Raw genomic sequence first — 6,629 nt, 5'->3', positions numbered from 1 at the left:
GCTTTTTTCTCTCTTTTCTACATTATGGACTGTGGGGACACAAAACCGCTCTCTCTTTTTTTTTTTGATTGTGTGCCAGGGCGTTGTCTCACGTATTAGATTATGCTTACGATACGAATGGGTTTATCAGTCACATCAGAATCCATACATACTGATCCTCCCGTAATAAAATGGTCGGATCTTATCAAACACACTTTGTTTCTTGTGACAATCAAGTCAGCGAAACAGCGTATACACGTCAAGACACTGAATCAAGTTTGCCACAAGAACTCATAAGTTTGGCAGTATTGCTCTGCCGTCAGCAATCATACACCCATTTTATTTTCGTGAGACATGTGCAGGCACCTGTTCATCTACTGTTCTATCACTATGAATTAGTTTATCTATTATCAATAAGGATACTTCTACAACTACTATCAAAGTATGTCCAGACTTCTTATGTTGTCAGTTGCTATATATGAATAAGTGGGTAGCTACTGACAAGCATTAAGCATGTCACACAGCCCAAACATATAACATTTCAGGACACACCACACAGTTAACAACCACAGTGAAGTGTCAAAGCCCAAACATGTAACATTCAACAGGACACTTACACAACACATTCAAATCAAACAGTCAGACAACATACAAGAACATATACCCCAGCCGGCATTGCTCCCTGCCTATTTTCCTACAGCTCACTATGTGTGCGCACACCTTTATTCACAAACTCTTCAACTTATACTCTTTTACCAAAGCTGCTACAGCTCGATTGGCCGAATACCCTTAGATCCTATTTCGGTGAATTTGACATCTGCCTTACATGTAACAGATTAGCGGTTTAGCAGTTTTAATTTAGTTTGAGTGAAGGAATTCATTTTATAGCAAAATCCGAAATCGTGAAGAACTCATGAAAGTAAGCTTATTCTCGGATTCCTGAAACTTTAGATTTGCTCTTTCTTTTACTGCAAAGTACAACGTTGTTTTTTTTTTGTTTAAATCTTTCTAGACATGGTAAATATGAAGGACAAAGCAGTTTTAACATAGTTTGAGTGAAGGAATTCATTTTATAGATAAAATCCCAAGAGTCTGCTGAGAAAAGAGAGTGAATGCGAAGTAGACTTTAACACGGCTCTGGGAGCGAGCCGAGTGTGGGCTAACCGGGAGAATTGCTTGAAAGAAACGCGACACCGAATGAGCGGTCAGAACAAAGCCTCAATACGGTGTTCCCGTGGTGTTTTTGTTGCTGCCTTGTCGATTGCAGAGGGGCAAGCGTTTCAACCAAGCAACGCTCACCATGGGGAAGGTGGCTATGGCAACTAGCCTGATGCCCTGCTCCCGCAGTGACGGATAATCGTACTCTGGTTTCTCTTCATAACATACAAGTCTTTCGCCTTTTACTAAAGACTTTCGTGGAGAGCAGCACTAATGAGTTGTTTCTATTTTTGGCAGGCTTTACCTTTGCGGGTGAAGCCCTTTCTGTCTGTGCAAAAGAAATCTTGTTACTGTGCAGAGTGACTTCTCTGAGTAGAGTCGCCTTACTTGTTGCGATTGTGCCGATGTTCGAAGCTGGAGTGCAAAGTTGTTGCTTGAATGGTGCTTGCTGGAGCATGCGGGAGTGCAAAGTTATACCATTTAAAAGGGCTGAAGAGTGCTCAGTGCAGCGGGTGGGCGGAGGTGCAACGTGACACTCTGGCCACCTATGGCCATAAAAAGAACACTGCTACAAGTGCGCATTGTGCCAGCAAGGGCCCTCGGACCTGAAACAGTGGACAGTTATCGCTTCTCGGCCTTTTGGCTAAGATCAAGTGTAGTATCTGTTCTTATCAGTTTAATATGTCCTCTATACGAGGACTACATATTAAATGGATTTTTAAGAATAGGAGTTGAAAAAGAAGCTTGCTCCGTTCACTCCAAGCATCGACCCAGTACTGCAGTGCCGCTGGGAACGGTGCGCTCTTCTCTGCTCTTGTGAAAAAGCAAACAGCGGTGCAGGATGGAAGTTTCAGGGAGCCCAAGATGAAACTTTCTTTTAGTCTGCTGAGAAAAGAGAGTGAATGCGAAGTAGACTTTAACACAGCTCTGGGAGCGAGCCGAGTGTGGGCTAACCGGGAGAATTGCTTGAAAGAAACGCCATACCAAATGAGCGGTCAGAACAAAGCCTCAATACGGTGTTCCCGTTGTGTTTCTGTTGCTGCCGCTGTTTGCTTTTTCACAAGAGCGCACCTGTTGAGGGGGGGCCTGGGGGGGCCTGGGTGATGGTGGGTCTCAGGCCCGGGCTGCTGCGACTGGTGTGACCGGGTGGTTTGTTTGTTTGTTTTTTGTTGTTGTTTGTTTGTTTTTTGTAGAGGTCCTCCGGAGTGGGGTTGGGTTTAGTGGGGTGGGGCGGGATGGGTACCTTCTGGGGGTACAGTAGCTCCCAGAATATGGTCGCTGCAGGCCCCGAGCCTGGTGGACATCAGGCCCTCCTGTCCTGTGTTGGCTCCCTTTTAAAAAGTACAGAACTTAGAACAGGTCTAGTCCCTGGCTTTCGGCAGAACTGTCTTCTTTACTTTTTTTTTTTTCCCCTTATCGTGTTCAGCATTATGGCAGCAGAATTGTAGTCTGAATACCTTTGATGCCAAACAGATTTGCTTTGCCAAGGGAAGTTTTATAAATGTAAAGCTCCCCTTGATGCCCATTTATTTATTTCTGTTTACAATATATGACATGTAATAGAACTGAACCGGACCGGGGGACAAGGAAAGAAGAAGAGGAAAGAAGAGAAAAACAGAACATACATCGCATACAACACAGCTGTGGATATAGATGACCTGAGACGACATGATAATACATCAACTGCTTAGCGACCATGCTACTGGACTAATGAATGTGGTTGTGTGTGTGTGAGAACATGCAACACCCATGGCACAGGACCTACATGATAACCGTGCTTAGTTATGAGTGTATAAGCATACAGGGCCACAATCCACAGCCCCCCCAAGCAATCAGAAGCAGGCAGAGAGGGCCACAAGACCCGGGCCACCAGCAGCCCCCACAGAGCACAGAACCCAGGAAGCCCACCGCAGGGGCAACCACGCATCCACCCAGAAGACTGCAGAAGAAGCCCCCGGAAAGAGCCCCCATAAGCATAGGGCAGAGGCCCTCCGGGAGCCAGGGGCAACAGCCCACCGACGTCGCCAGGCCCCAGCCGCCCAGACATGGGCCGTGCACTGGATCCGGGCCCCAGGAGCCCGAGCGCCCCCAAACCCCCCGGCAGAGGCCCCACCCAATACCCAGGAGGGCCAAGCGCCCCAGACAGCCACACAGTGGGTCAGCGCCTGCCCCAGCACCCCTGGCCAAGTGCCCTGGGAGTCAAGACGTGCCCACAGGTGGGTGAAGTCGCGAGCAGCGGAGAGAGGCCACGCCGCCCCCCCCATCGGGAGAAGCACAGACAGGCCAGGCGACAGCAAGTCCAAGATCCAGGCCCAATCATTACCACACACACTTTCATGTCCCATACATCCACACGTCCTCCCTCCCTCGACTCCGCTGGGGTGTAGTGCAGCGGGCACACCAGGGGGCCAGCAGCCACCACAGACCCCAAACCAGCAGAACAATTAATTAATCCTCCTGGCCCCTCCCGCCCCGAGCAGCAACCAGGAAGCAGGGGTGTGCGAAGAAGACCCCTCCCCTCACCCTTCTGGCTCTTCAATATTTTCTAATAGTGAGCAATTAAAATTGAGGGGCAGCCAAACTTGTAGAACTGGGAGCGTGGCCCTCTGGGAAGCCTACATACCCAAAGAGCCCCGCCCACCAGATGCCACTCAGTGTAACCACCCCCCAAGACCTAATGTGTGTGTGTGAGTGTGTTTGATAAGTAGTAATGTCTAAGGTGTAATTAAAACAGGGGTGGGAACTGCAGAGTGCAACTACTGCAGAGTCCACTACACCCCACCGAACACACACGCCCCCAAAACCCTTCATGTGTGAGTGTGTGCTGTGTACAGGAGCCAGAAGGGAGAGGGGTATGGGGATATACACTGGGGGCAGACAGGGACTGGCTGCAATAGGCATCCCCGCTACCAGGGAGCCAACACAGGACAGGAGGGCCTGATGTCCACCAGGCTCGGGGCCTGCAGCGACCATATTCTGGGAGTTACTGTACCCCCAGAAGGTACCCATCCCGCCCCACCCCACTCAACCCAACCCCACTCCGGAGGACCTCTACAAAAAACAAACAAACCACCCGGTCACACCAGTCGCAGCAGCCCAGGCCTGAGACCCACCATCACCCAGGCCCCCCCAGAACCCCCCTCAACAGGTGCGCTCTTGTGAAAAAGCAAACAGCGGCAGCAACAAAAACACAACGGGAACACTGTATTGAGGCTTTGTTCTGACCGCTCATTTGGTATGGCGTTTCTTTCAAGCAATTCTCCCGGTTAGCCCGCACTCGGCTCGCTCCCAGAGCCGTGTTAAAGTCTACTTCGCATTCACTCTCTTTTCTCAGCAGACTCTTGGGATTTTATCAATAAAATGAATTCCTTCACTCAAACTATGTTAAAACTGCTTTGTCCTTCATATTTACCATGTCTTGAAAGATTTAAACAAAAAAAAACAACGTTGTACTTTGCAGTAAAAGAAATAGCAAATCTAAAGTTTCAGGAATCCGAGAATAAGCTTACTTTCATGAGTTCTTCACGATTTCGGATTTTGCTATAAAATGAATTCCTTCACTCAAACTAAATTAAAACTGCTAAACCGCTAATCTGTTACATGTAAGGCAGATGTCAAATTCACCGAATTAGGATTATTCGGTATTCGGCCAATCGAGCTGTAGCAGCTTCGGTAAAAGAGTATAAGTTGAAGAGTTTGTGAATAAAGGTGTGCGCACACATAGTGAGCTGTAGGAAAATAGGCAGGGAGCAATGCCGGCTGGGGTATATGTTCTTGTATGTTGTCTGACTGTTTGATTTGAATGTGTTGTGTAAGTGTCCTGTTGAATGTTACATGTTTGGGCTTTGACACTTCACTGTGGTTGTTAACTGTGTGGTGTGTCCTGAAATGTTATATGTTTGGGCTGTGTGACATGCTTAATGCTTGTCAGTAGCTACCCACTTATTCATATATAGCAACTGACAACATAAGAAGTCTGGACATACTTTGATAGTAGTTGTAGAAGTATCCTTATTGATAATAGATAAACTAATTCATAGTGATAGAACAGTAGATGAACAGGTGCCTGCACATGTCTCACGAAAATAAAATGGGTGTATGATTGCTGACGGCAGAGCAATACTGCCAAACTTATGAGTTCTTGTGGCAAACTTGATTCAGTGTCTTGACGTGTATACGCTGTTTCGCTGACTTGATTGTCACAAGAAACAAAGTGTGTTTGATAAGATCCGACCATTTTATTAGGGGAGGATCAGTATGTATGGATTCTGATGTGACTGATAAACCCATTCGTATCGTAAGCATAATCTAATACGTGAGACAACGCCCTGGCACACAATCAAAAAAAAAAAAGAGAGAGCGGTTTTGTGTCCCCACAGTCCATAATGTAGAAAAGAGAGAAAAAAGCCTTTCTGATTTGGTGTGTGTGCTCACAGTGCAGAGTGTAGAGAAAAGAGAGAAAAGAAAGCCGTTTTGGTGTCACGGGTGTTGTGACTTACACACACACATTTCTGAATTGAGAAAGGAAATTATTTTAGAGGAAGCACTAGAGTTTAGATCCCACATTTGTTGATAGGCATTCATTTATTTCTTCACTTCTGATGAAGTTTCAACAATAAACAACAAACTTTGTATTATGAGAAAGAACCAGACTCATTCTTCAGGAATCCGAAAATAAGCTCTATTTTACGAGTTATGCACGAATTCGGATTCTCCTATAAAACGAATTCCTTAACTCTAACCAAGTTAAGACTGCTTTGTACTTCATATTTATTCATGTCTAATCAAGTTTCAACGATAAACAACGTTGTACTTTCTAGAATGAGAAAGAACTTCTTCAGCAATAAGCATCTCTCGACATATGACGAAATACAGATTTTGCTATAAAATTAATTCCTTCTATCAGCCTGACTTAAAACTGTTTGTCCTCCTTATTTATCCACTTCAAATCAAGTTTCAACAATTAAAAAAATGTTGTAGTTTGAGAAAAAACAACTTCATCTTTAGCAATCAGTAGGGTAAGAAAGGGTAAGAAAAGGTGCAAATGCCAACCATACATCACTAAAAGGTGGAGCGGAAGTATTCGGCTGCAAGTAGGTGCGAATGCCTGACAATGTATGATCAAAAGAGGGAGCGGAGGTTTTCGGCTGCAAGGTCTGAATGTCCAACCATAATTTGTAAAAACCGGGGAAGAAAAGGCTCGAAAGCCCGACTATACACCATCAAAAGCGGGAGCGGAGGTGTTCGGCTGCAAGTAGGTGTGAATGTTCGACCATAATTTGTAAAAAGCGGGTAAGAAAAGGTTCGAATGCCCGACTATATATTAACCAAAGCAGGAGGAGAGGTCTTCGGATAAGAGTGGGTGAGAATTTACAACCATAATCTATAAAATGCGGTGAAAAAAAAGGTGTGAATACCCCATAGAACACTAAAAGGTAGAGCGGAAGTGTTCGGCTGCAAGAAGGTGTGAATGTCTGACCATAGTTTGTAAA

General features: G+C 45.8%; 2 non-coding genes across 2 annotated transcripts; both read left to right on the top strand.

The window, feature by feature from the left end:
- Window positions 1–1,338: 1,338 nt before the first annotated feature.
- LOC140314863 (U5 spliceosomal RNA) lies at window positions 1,339–1,452 on the top strand. The gene has a single exon (XR_011917193.1). It is a non-coding gene; the product is annotated as a U5 spliceosomal RNA (small nuclear RNA).
- Window positions 1,453–1,760: 308 nt separating this feature from the next.
- LOC140314926 (U2 spliceosomal RNA) lies at window positions 1,761–1,944 on the top strand. Its single transcript, XR_011917251.1, has one exon. It is a non-coding gene; the product is annotated as a U2 spliceosomal RNA (small nuclear RNA).
- Window positions 1,945–6,629: the final 4,685 nt, after the last annotated feature.

This window comes from Leuresthes tenuis, unplaced genomic scaffold, assembly GCF_036924035.1.
Source record: "Leuresthes tenuis unplaced genomic scaffold, fLeuTen1.0.hap1 SCAF_9, whole genome shotgun sequence".
NCBI lineage: Eukaryota > Metazoa > Chordata > Actinopteri > Atheriniformes > Atherinopsidae > Leuresthes > Leuresthes tenuis.
Note: the sequence above shows the minus strand (reverse complement) of the source record. Positions and strands in the feature narration are given on the sequence as shown.